Source organism: Talpa occidentalis, unplaced genomic scaffold (assembly GCF_014898055.3).
Source record: "Talpa occidentalis isolate TD23 unplaced genomic scaffold, MPIMG_talOcc4v2.1 talOcc4.6, whole genome shotgun sequence".
Classification (NCBI taxonomy): domain Eukaryota; kingdom Metazoa; phylum Chordata; class Mammalia; order Eulipotyphla; family Talpidae; genus Talpa; species Talpa occidentalis.
In genome coordinates, this window is record NW_023604972.1 from 71,502,905 (window position 1) to 71,516,237 (window position 13,333).

Here is a 13,333-nt window from a genome sequence, read left to right on the forward strand (position 1 = left end):
CACACAAGAAACAACTTCTTTTTTTAATATTTTATTTTATATAATTCTTACATATTTTTCATTTTTGCACAATGTATGCATTTTCATTTTGGTTATATTCCCCATACAATTGCACCCCCCCCTTATTTTGACCCTAGTCCTTCCTTTCCCCGCCCCTTCCCCCCACTGTCCCACCCACGTAGTGTGTGTCTGGTTTATAGTTGCTTGTTGATTTTGATTTTTACTTTGTATTAATTAATCTTTTTCCTGGTCCCTTATTTAGGTTTTCTAAATTCCTGCTATGAGTAAGAAACAACTTCTTAATGTTTAAAACTTCCTGAAAATAGATGTCTTGAGTAGTACGGATTTTCTATTGTAAAAGATATTTAAGCTGAGATAATCTTTAGAAGATGTGGAAAGATGGAGCACTGGGCAAGGAATGACCTATATGATATTTAAATTCCTTTCTAATCCTGGGATTTTTTTTCTGTACAGAATTTGTTTTACTTCATTCAGCAAACATTTACTGTATATATACTTGCTGAGTGCTATAAAGAAGACAGAAATACTGTAGAGAAATGTGCTCTTTTATGTTGAGAAAGAGGATGAAAGCAGTGATAAAGTTTTCCATGTACTGAGGAATATCATGGTGTCAAAAAAAAAGGCCCTAGATTATGTTGGGGCTCCTAGAGGCCAGACTCATCAGAGATTGAAAATGCTGGCAAAGGATTTGTGGTAGAGGAGGCACAGGAGGACAGAGATGAGAAGGAAGGGTATTTGAGGTAGTACAGCTCTAGGAAGGACTTAGAGCAAAAACAGGTGTCTGAATGAATGAGTTTGTATGCATTGGTTAATCTAAAGAAAGAACAGAAATCATCCAAAGTGATTACGTACATACACAGGCAAATTTTGAAGAAACCTTATGAAAATATTCTAGTTGAAAATTCAGGGTAAGTTCCAATTTTCATCTCAACTTCTTCTGTCTTATTCACTATTCCCATGGTAACAACTTCATTTAACATATATAAAAGGAAACACTTCTTTGGGTTCAAACTAGTAATCAAGTATCCAGTTTAATTGCCAGAAGTCCAATATAAATGTTCATAACAGTAGTAATGATGATAGGCTAGTTAAACATTTATTACGTGTTTTCTATGGACATTATTCATTTAATTTCCAGAACACCCCTCTTTGGATAAGTACTTTTAATACTCGAGCTTACTGATTTAGAAACTGATCCTGGAAATGCTGAGATTCACATAGTGTATGAGTAACCTGAGGGTATAAATTCAGTAAGTTATTGTCTTGCATAATTACTCATGGGTCAGTGATGTGCCTAATAGTATTTATTACTAAAAGCTTGGTTGCATTTTCCCAGTTGTCAGAGCTTAAAAAAATAAAACTGAAAACCATGCTGCCACATTTACCTACCTGTGTATAAAAAAAAACAGTGTCACAAAACATCTATCTCTTAAGTTATAGAACTTAATAGGTTTAATGTACTTATTTACTAAAACTTTGTTACACCAAATGTCAGTTGCATGCCATGATTAAACATTCTTTAGCCAAAAGGTGGAGATTTTCATTGATGTTCAGTATGCTTTCATGTGTTCAACAAATGTTTGTTTAATAATTTTAAAACCATTCTTCAGAGTTAAGCTATTTTGTTCGTGCCTTCAAAAATTATCACTAAAACACTTATGAAGGAAACAGTTATTATTACTCCTTTTTTAGCAGATAAGAGAAAGTTGTGCCCAGACAGGTTTTAATTAGCTAAGCTGGAACTGAAAGCTCACCACTCCAATTTGTTTACTGACTTAGGAGCAGAAAACTTCTCAAATTTCTCTGCTCTTCATGTAGAAATGATTTGTTCTCTTAAAAGCAATTTTAGACAACTCTAAATGACATAATTTCATAGCAATTTTTACAGTGCAGATGTTTCTAGAGATGCACAATTTTACCATTTTCAAAAACGTAAACAATTGTTCTCAAGTTCACTTTGCTTAAAACTGAGCTCAGAACTTCCTGTGGCTAGGGTTACATTTGCCTCAGTTGCCCATTAATTTTGTTCCCTTAGGAGAGCCTCGTCTAAGAATTTTCTCTGAAAAGTTGAAATTGAATCTCTCTCAGTATGACTTTGCTCTCTGCCTCCTCTCTGCTCTTTAGCTTTCATGCTCCTCATTTTCTGAGACATCATGAAAAATAGCAAAGCAGGAGCGAAAACCAAAGAGCTGCAGCTCTTCCTTCTAAAGCATCAAACCACATATCCTCCATTTCAAGTGCTCTCTTAGTATTTTACTTATCGTTGAGATAACTCCCCCTCCCCAACTGATGTTCGACTAAATCTCCTTTACAATGTGTTGGTTAATTAGTCATCTTATGGCACTTGCCGTCTGATTTATTTGGAAAAAATACAAGAACAAAAACAAAACATCTGTGAGGTTTCCCATTAGTGAGAGTAACACTCAGAGCAAAATATAAATTGATATTAAAATAGTTGGTTTTACTATATGTCTGCCACTAATTAAGCTCACCTCCTTATATCCACTAATACTGACAGGGATAAGCCTTATGGGAAGATCTTTCTCTTTTCATTTATTATAAGGACACCCTTATATTAAAAGTGACTTTCATTTACAGACTTTTTTTGGTGTACCCAAGCTCAATTTATACAGGAATAGAGGAATAATACATGCTTCTTTTTATTTGCCAGTTTTCAAAATATTCATTTGGTTTCCATCATTTTCCAAAGATGACCAGTGAAGAGTTGTTTTTATTTAATTATCATTATAGAAGCAACAATCCATTGCAGTTATTTTTCTTTTGATTCTCAAATTGTCCTAAATTTGGTAGTGCAAGCTACAAGTTGGTTCCCATGTCCTTTTCACATGGACTGATTAGGCCAAGATATTCCAGGCTCATTTTGTGAATTTCATGCTGTAGATATGACTTAAGTCGTTTTTCTACATAACTCTGATTCTTTGAGTGTATTAGACTTTTAAAAAGTGTGTATTTTTAAGACTGCTGTATTCTGTCTCTTGTTTACTCTCTTTTCTACCATTTATTCCTTCATCTTAAAACCTATTCTTTACCTCATCACAAGTTTAGCTTTCCCACTATAACTCAGCAACATCAGCCTACCAGATTTTAAAGCTCCCTTATTTAGTGATTCCTAACATTGGGACAATTCTTGTTTCTTATATTCAGAGCTTTTCAGGGAACCCCTTTTTGTGCCTAGCGGGACAGTTTGGAGTAGGACTTGGGAAGGTATAGTTTTATATTTTGGCAGCTCCATAAACTTTTCTAAGGAGATTTTCTTCTGATTTTGTTTGTCTTAGATTTTCTACATTTGTTTTAAGTAAGTGCTAAAATTGGACCTTTTAGATCCAGCCATGTGGAAATAAATAGAAAAGTTTTCAAACTATATGGTCTTAGATAATCTCATTCAAGTGCTTTCAAACTTCTTTAATCCACAGTAAAAAATACTTTTTGCATTTAAAGTGTTTTTTGGACTTTCACTAAATGGATTTCATCACTTACTAGGATGACCAGCAGTTTGAAAAACAGAGCTCTAGTTAACTGTTCCTTCAATGTATAGATAAGAAACAGACTTCTCAGTTATCAACCTGCTCAAGTCAAAAACTGGTAGATTTGCTTGGACACTATTCTTTTAAGGTAGAAGGTGCCGATCTTCCTGTGTTTATCAGATCCCACATGTTGATCTTATCATCCGTGAAAAAAGGGGTTAATACTCCTTCCATCTCTTTGGAAGTAAGAGAATCAAATAGATTTCACTTCATGATAGATGTTAAGTGGTGCATTCTCCTGAGGCAGAAAAAATCATTTTGTTAATTTCCTCATTAAGTAAATCAAATGTACTTTTAACTTAAATATTGAAAACTATTCATTTTAACCCTTATCCTAAAACATATCCTTGATTTTCTAAGACTCAGTCTCTTAGAATTTATCTGTCAGATGTGTTCCTTCTCTTGGGTTTATCTGCATGACATTCAATAAATTGTTTGAACTTTTCAACTTTTCAAACAATTGTGTTGACTTGACATGGCTGATCCAGCCTATGTGCCTCTGTGAGCAGCATGCTGAGTCTGAGAATGACTTGTCTTTCATTGGCAATGACTGATTGTGGGCAGAGAGGAAATTTTACAAATTAGAAATAAGGAGTAACTAAAAGAAAATTCTCCTTGCCTTCAGGGAGTTATAGTACTTTCTATTGCTTTATATGTTTGTAATGAACTACCTTCATGCTGATATAATATAAATTTCACTTGTTAAGATACTTTTATATGGTAAAGATTCTTTTATTTGATAAATAATTCAGAAAACTAGCTAAGTGCTATTTGTTGATTTGTACTTATTTATATACAAATATATAGGGTATTTTTAATTGTCTCTTGTTTCTTACCTTAAATTTCCCATTATTTTTACTAACTACTGCCCCTTTCATTACTTTTTTTCTTTTTCCTTTCTTCTCAAGAAAGCACTTTTGCTTTTAAGATGTTTTCCTTTTTCTCATAAAGGATTCTTTTGTTCTTTGAGATTTAAGATCACATAATAATATCTTGGTAGCATCCAGCCTCTTCCCTACCCTCTGTGTGTTTGAGAATCTCTCCAAAGTCAGCTTTGGAAAATGAGATTTGGAAATATGAAATCCCAAAATGCTTCTCAGGTGTACTAAGGATAAAACAGTCATGCAGGAAGCAGCTTGTGATCAAGCCAAGATCATCCTGACTGACACTTTTCTAAACATCATTAAGGAGAATATATGTGAAATTTTATAATCATTTCAGATAGTAACCAAATACTTCTTTTAATTGAATGAGAATAATGTATATATGTATAAATTATAATAATAATGAGTTAAGCCAATTTGGACAGCAATAAGGAACTTAACATTTCAGCTCTAAAAAATAAATGAAGACTTTGAAATTCAATCAGTCCTATTTTATGTTGAGGCAAATGTACTTGGCTTTTACTGAGAATCATACCTTCTGCTATGGTTTACATAAGAAATAGGGTAAAAAAAAATCCTCTAAAGCTTCCCTTTACAACTTTGTGATTACAACACACCTTGCAATCAGGTTTTAAATTTTTTTTAACTTTATAAAAATTACAAATTAGAACAGACTCAGCAGTTTCTTCTTTTAACTCACTTGGATCCTGATAAAATTATTTTCAATTGGAAAAAGATAGTTTCACAAACATGCTGAAATTTGCTCATAATTTTGGCTTCTTTGTCATACAGCTTTTGGTGTATGATACTTAAAGTGTGTCATTATTAATTATTTACATGCTTGTAAAATGTAGTATTATGGGAGTAAAATGTAGTATTATGGGAGTCAGTTCCCTCCTCCCCAAATCCATTCCCCTCAGAATTTCTGTCAGTGTCTTTTACTTCCACAACATTTGGGGACTAAAGCAAATTCTGGGAATGTACCCTAGTATAGGTACCCATATCAATATTATTCATCACATTAATCATTCTGTGGAGGAAAACACTGATTCTAGAACTGGAGGCCCTTGAGGACAAAAAAAAACAGCAAATAGCATGAGCTTGGAAAAAGCCTCCCACACACAAATTGTGAAAGTGAGCAATCTTTTCATAATTATGCTACTTTTCTCATGTAGCATATTTTATCTTTTTGTTAGGTAGAGCACTGATTTGAAATGTACTATACTCTTGGAGATTATGAAAAAAAAAAATAAAATTTTAAATTTTCATTCAAGAAAGTGGTCTTTATTTTTTATAGCCTACGTAGCATATGCTTTTAAATTAGTCCTTGTAAAATATATTAACACTATACACTTACTATAATTTGTCAAGGTTTCTTGGTATACAGATAGGCTCTTTGAAATGTTTTTTACATGAAGTAAGCACCACAAAATTTACCTTTTTTTCCCAATTTTAAGAAACCAGTTGAAAATTGAAGAATTAGACTGGAGCTGTGTAGAGTATTTTTGAACTATTACAGATCTATCTAAATCTACAACCTGCTAGGAAAGATCGAATTCCTTCCAGCTTGTGATTGTGATACATGTTTTGTGTATACTTGAGTCTGTCTCACAAATGCATTTAGTATTTTCTGAACCGAACTTCTGTTCAGTGCCGGGCAGATTTCTGACTGTGCGTGTTCAGTCCACTGATAGACTGACCGAGAGCCAAATTATTTTCACTAACACATACTCAATTCACAACTCTACAAACAAGATAGACTCCAGGGCCAAAATTGGACCCTCGCTAACAAAGCTTGCTCTCTGCCACCAGTAGTACTTACATGGTGAATGAAAATTCAGTCACATATATTCTTCCATTTAAATCCTTAAAAATTTAAATGGAAACTTTGTCAACAGTAATTGTAACTATATTGAGGGAAAAAAAGAGAGTGTTCCCTACAATTTGGCAGCATTAAATGTAATTCATAACTATCAAAAATCCGTTTTCTCTGCATAACTTTTAAGAACGCTCCTGATGTCTTGAAAATTCCATGCAATTTTCTTTAAAAGTTGGTTTGGAATGCTACTGTGCATCTTGAAGCCCACATACAGTGAGTTAAATTACAGCAATAGCGTATTTCTCAAGCACCATATAGTTGCAAATCCTTTATCCTGAAGTATATAGTGAAGGATTTTCTCCTTGAACAGTGAAGGAAGTTGAACTTTGAGGTTGTTTCAATTTAACACATGATATGCTGCACACTTAAAGCTGTGTTTTGCCTTTCCTCATATTTTTTTCTTTATTCATCCCTGCTTCTCATAAAAGGATTTAAGTGGGTAGTGCTGATTATCAAACTGCATTCATATTATCACTACTCTCAAAGCATTGTTTCCCCAACTGGCTCATGTAAGCACTTACGTTTCAGTAGGTCCTTCTGAATGCCAAGTAGAAGGCTATTTTCTTCTTCAGCACCATTTCCATCTTATCCTTGTTTCGATCATTGGTCTTCTCTGAATCAGGAAATGGCATTACTGTCCATCTCGTTACCCCAGCTAAAACCTGAATGTCCCTGGTACCTCACTTCTCTTCATACTTCTCATCATATCCATTAGCAAACCAGGCCAGCTCTATCCTGGAAACAGATCTCAAAACTTCTCCGATAACTGCACTAATCTCTTAATTGTCTTCCCTATTTCTCCTCTAACTTTATAATTTATCACTAAGCAACTATAATGAACCTTCTAAAGTATTCTTGAATAAATGAATCAATGAAAATGTTATTAAAATCAATGTTTTCATGACTTTAGCAAGATGTTGTTTATCCTGGGTTACATGCAGACCCAGGGCCAAAAGAAATTCCAAAAATAAAGCTTTCAGACGCCTTGCTTACTATGGATCTTGTCAGGTTCAACTAAACATTTAGACTTTTGGCCATCATTGGCCACTCTTGGAGTAGTCTACGCCAAAGGTGGAAGGACAGGAGAGGAACCAGCTTATCACAGGACCGTATCAGGCAGTCTGTGGACCAGCAGTCAGGGAGTCAGCTTCTTTCACCCATTAGATGAAGGCTCAAATGCAAGGAGATGAGATTCATGTAGCATAGGTAAGAGCACTGCCCTAAGTGAGAAGCCTCAAGTCCCCAGAAACAAATATAATATCTGCTGGAACAATCAATAGGCGTAGCAACTAGCTTCCCCGAAAGTTACACACCCATTTATAAGAATGACTGCACTCAGGGAATCTAAAGCCTTGATGTCCTTGTCAGGCTGTATTTCTTTAAAACCGGAGATGCTCTCTACTAATTTAGGGTTTTTGTAAGCAAAGTTCTAGTGACATGGTTAAAATACCATTTTAAGGAAACAGATCTAGGAAGTTAACCAAAGGTCAAATTCTGATTCAAAAAGGAAATTTGGTTCTTTACCCACTGTGCAACTTTTAACTCAGCTTTAGATTTGACTTTAAATGTTAAAATTATTTCAAGTTTTCTTAAAGGGCAGACATTTAACCATCATTCATAATCAAATTTTTTGCTTCCTCCACCAAGCACAGTTGTCTTAATAAATAAATAAACATTTCACTCAAAATTGAGATGGAGGGGTTAAACCATATGACAAGATGCCCCTACTGCCCCTCATCCCTTCCAAACTATCCTGGATCACCAGTCCTGGTCTCATGGGGGACTGATATATTAAAGTCCAGACATAGACATGGGGTGCAGGTACCTTTAGATTACCATTTTGGTTTTGCCTGAGGGAGAAAACCTTAGCTGATATCAGGAAGCAAAATCACTAAGAATATTGCTTGTGCCTGAGGCATGAGCTTTGTCCCAAAATAACATAAAAGTATTCTGGGCTTTTAATTAATTATCTACTAGACCTCTTTGTGCCTTGACTTCAGTCTCTCTGTTATACCATCTACCTATATACCTGGGTTATTAAGGATTCCCCTTCAAATCTGTCTACCAATTTACTAATTTTTTCTTCAGCCACGTTTTTGCTAATTAAGCAGCTCTATTGCATTTTGAATTTCCATGATTATATTTTTAATTATTAGGAATTCTGACCCTTTTATATAATAGCTTGGTATTTTTTGATCTTTCCAATTTCCAGTTTCCTTTTTCTTTCTTTCTTTTTTTTTTATTTTTTTGATGGGGAAGTTCCTAATCAGTACTTTTTTTTGAGTACTCTTTTTAAAATTTTTTTGAATTTTATTTTATTTAATTTTACATCATTTTTCATGTTAGCACAATGTATGCGTTTTCATCTTGTTTATAGTCCCTTTTTATTTCTTATTCTGTTTAAGTATATTACATTTATGTCTTATAATCTAAAATCTGAAGTCCCTTGGGGTTTCATTCTTTTGCTTGTTTATTTTGCTGACTCAATCATAGTGGCTTACTCTTTCGTTTTGATTTGTTTTTGAATTGTGAGCCCCTATATATACTTTATTTGTGAAAATCAAATGGGACCTGGGTTGACAGATAAGCTTCCAAAGAAGATCTGTGTTTGCTCTCACCAGTTACTCTGTGGCAGTACTAATTTGAACATACTTTGAGTTTATTTCTTGGGTAGAGGTTGCAAGAGCAGGAAAGAAGGGTCATTCACAAGCCAAATTTATGTGAATGATGGTGTATGGATTTAAGTCTCAGTGGACACATCATTCCCCATCTCCAGTTTTACCTATTATTTCTAGATATTTTGTAGCAAAAAGATTTTTCAGTGTATCTGGAACACAGCAGAACTTCACCTATATATCGTAAAATTCACCCATTTTATATATACAGTTCAATTTTTCTAATAAATTCACAGAGTTGTAAAAACCTTTACCACAAGCCAGTTCTAGAATAGTCTCATCACCTCAGTAAGATTGTCTGTTTACATTTGTCTGTTTACACTTAATCCCTGTTTCCATATCCAGCCACAGGCAATTGCTAATTCACTTTCTGTCTGTATAGATTTGCCTTTTCTGGGTATTCCTTATAAATGGCACTATACAAGATGTGATCTTCTGCATCAGCCTTCTTTCACTAAGAATTGTATTTTTGAGATTCATATATGAATCACTGTTTCACTCCTTTTTATTGCTAAATGTATTCCTTCTTCTTTTTTTTTTTTTAAAGATTTTTATTTATTTATTTATACAAGCACTGGCCACAGTCAGAAGAGCTGGAGGGTGAGAGAATTCACCAGAGCCAGAGCGGGGAACAGAGCAGGCAGAGTGATGAAGTACACTGCTGAGGGGGGTAGTGGGCAGCAGGAGAGGTCTGCGCGCCATGTGGGATCCTTGCCCGGTGGCCGGGGATCCAACCGGCACTTCAGAGGCTGCAGGCAGCTTCGCAACCAAGTGCTCAACTGCTGCGCCACTGCGGAGGCCCATAAATGTATTTCTTCTTATGGATAGGCCATATTTTTTTTTCATCCACTTGCCCATTGATGAACATTGACTCAATCGTACATTTTCACTGTTACGAATAATGCTACTATACATGTAAATCTTTGTATGGACGTTTGTTTTCATTTCCTTGAGTGACTACTTAGGAGAATGCTGAGTTGTATATTTTTATTTTCTTACAACGTCTGCTATGAATTTTTAAAAATGCCTGTTATATTTTATCTAACATTTCTAGCTATAGTGTAGTAAAAAGATATTTTAGTGAGCATGACTATATTTGAAAGAGAAATTTAGCCATTCTTTTTTTTTTAGATATATTTAATAAGAGAAATTTTGGGGTTGAAATTTCTGTCATTTAAAAATATTTACTTGCAATATAGTGACATATTTCTGTATCTCTCACCTTCCTTCTTTGTAGTATTATTAGTGTTAACTAGGGCCTGTAATAGCACAGGAAGCAACCACCAGAATGTCAAAAGTATCAACTTTGCTTTTTTTAATACTCTAAACTTTATTTAAAGTAAATAAAAGGATCAGCCCAGTTACAGGTAAATGATAATTGAGTACATTTAGGTGGCTAATATAAAATTTACATAATCACAAGCAGATTAACTCATCGCCAACATCGAACATTTCATTCAGTCTTTGTAGTCAAATTCTTGTGGAATTGCAAATTTTTTATCAATTTTACTTTCTTCAAATCCAAATTTTCTTTCGGCCCACTACTTTAACAAATATGTTATCAGTGCATCTGTTAGTAGCTTCTTTGGCTACTTTATTTGCTTCACATATTTCACAACCTGTGGGTCACGTCTTTGTATTTTTTTTGCTTCAGCCTTTACTGTTCCATTTAAAAGTGAAAAAGCTCTTTTGTTAGCGTGGCTCTCTCTTCCAGCTCTTGTCAGCCAATTTTAGCTTTCTCAATGCTCTTCTGTAGGTTTTCATGCTTCGGGTTTCCCTCAGATGATTGAGATTCCGGAACCTCCAACTTATGATGTTTCCATGCATGAAGAGCTTTACTTGGAATATAATTGGATATTCCAATCCTCTCACATTCAACAGTACCATCATCAACTAAGCACTGAAGAACTTCTTTTAGTAACATGACAGTAATGCCTTTCTCTTTAGGAGCAATCTTTTCCATGTCCTTTAATTGAAATACATCTTTTATCTCAAAAACTGTTTCCATCTTGCAGCCTCTCTTCTCCTCTGCACTCTCCTTTTTCTTCAACATGACAAAGGGTCTTCCAATTGTAGGGGTTGTGTCAAAGCATTAATTTTGGAATGCATTTGATTGTTTTTTTTTTCCCCCTAGAATATGGGAAAGCTAACCCTAAGTAACTAATTTCTCTTCTGCACTTTTAGCCATACACTTGCATTTTTAACTTTTTGAAATATTCAGATTTAGATTATGGAAATTCTTCTTTTGTTAATATAATGACCATTAACTTAAAATTTTGTAATTGTAGAGTCATATAATTAGAAATTAATTGCACTTTAGAGATTTGGTTTTGACTTATCATGCTTTCCTTAAAAACATGAAGTTATCTACACACCGTTCTATTTCTCTGTTTGGGATATTCTTTTCCCTAAGATGGAGCCAATTAATAAAAAGTAACAGTTGTTATATAATATTTTTAAAAATTGCAAAACTAGCGAAGTCTACTACTATATAAGAAGAAAACTTTCTTCCCTCTGCCCTTAGGTTATTTAGGGTTATAAAGACAGCTTTCTAATATTGTTAGTTGCTTTGAGGTTTTACATTTGCCAATCACTTTAATAATTATATGAGTCAGCTATTTTATAATTTCATAAATCCATGGCAAATGAAGATGTTTTGAAGTGATTATCTATCACCTATCAGCACCTTGTGATACAAGAGCTTGTGTTACATTCCACCTAGTGGAGTTACCTCTCTAGGCAAATGTTTCAAAGACTATGTTACATATTTTTTTATTTTCAAAAAAAGAAACACGCAAAATCTTTTTAAATGAATGTTGTGATTGCTTATGGAAAGTTATAAGAACATAAGGTAGATTTAAGTGTTTTTAACCAAGCGCTTATCATTAATTCTCTGAATCATCATGGAGATGCTAAGGCAATTTAAGGTCCTGATATATGATGTCTAGTGAGATTTTATTGGCCTTAAAGTCTGGTATATTTGTCTCAATAGAAAGTTGAAGGTAATTTTTATTCAGTGTATGGATTACATTAATATAGAATGTTAGGAAATTTACTTTTCCACCTAGTTTAGTGTATTAAATTTTAACAGTCGTCAGTTATCCATTGTCATTTCTTAAATATTACTGTGCTGCTGAGGGTGCCATCAAAAAAAGAGACTTGACTTTTCTAAGTAGACTCTAAAATAAGCAAGAAAACAAGGAAGGTGATTAACATATAACTCAGAGTAGAATTCTGCCTTTATAATCTTATTAGAAAATGCGTGTTCTCATCTGCCCTCCACATACTTCCCATTACCAAGTGTAACCACTTCTTTCTGTTTCCACCCTACCTGGGTGAAGCCTCCACAATGTAAAAAAAACTTATGCTTAGGGCCTCCCCGGTGGCACAGCGGTTGAGCGCTGGGTTGCGAAGCTGCCTGCAGCCTCTGTGGCGCCGGTTCGATCCCCGGCTGCTCCCCGGCCACCGGAGGAGGGTCCCACATGGCGCACAGACCTCTCCTGCCGCCCGCTGCTCCCCTCAGCAGTGTACTTTGGTCCTTCTGCCTGCTCTGCTCCTGGCTCTGGCTCTGGTGAATTCTCTCACCCTCCCGCGCTTCTGACTGTACCCAGTGCATGTATAAACAAACAAACAAAACAAAATAAATAAATAAAAACATGCCTCTATTAAAAAAAAAAACAAAACTTATGCTTAGGCCAGAAGTCAGCCCCTTCTTCAAAGTTGCCACTATGATGATGATGATGCTATTCTTCTTATTCCCTTATGCATATACATCAATAATAAAGCATTGTTCATTTATAGAGCATATTAGACACTCACTGATAGCAAATCCATCAGGGAGAGAGGCATCGTTTCCATTTACAGAGGAGAAAACTAAGACCTAGGAATGTTGTATAATTTGCCCAATGTGATTCTGCTGGAATATAAATCCAAATTTTTGATACTATAATTCCTTTGTATAACATCTATTTCCAGGTTACCCTGACATTTTTTGGTTTGGGAGGTTTCCCAGTTTCTTCACATCTTATCTTGCATTTCATTATCTCCTCCTTGTTTTTAATTGCTACCATATTTTAACTAGTTTCTTTGCCTTGAATATGGTGTATGGATGTATTTAAGGAAGGATGAAGATAGAGATAGACCTGCCTTCTTATGCATATATCATTCTTGAGAACAGGGCCTGAGATATATAATAATAAAATATAATAATAAAGAAATAAATAAACAGCTCAGAGTTGCTAGAAGTGGTTGATTTAGGAAGGTGGGGCTTGGGACTGAGGAGATGTACAGCCATACGACTACAGGTTGTAGTATTTAATTTCTTTATAA

General features: G+C 34.6%; 1 protein-coding gene and 1 pseudogene across 1 annotated transcript in view; one reads left to right on the forward strand and one right to left on the reverse strand.

The window, feature by feature from the left end:
* The window catches only part of FBXL17 (F-box and leucine rich repeat protein 17), a 549,569-nt gene that overhangs the window by 382,074 nt on the left and 154,162 nt on the right, over positions 1-13,333 (forward strand).
* On the reverse strand, positions 10,462-11,057 carry LOC119260932 (meiotic nuclear division protein 1 homolog; annotated as a pseudogene).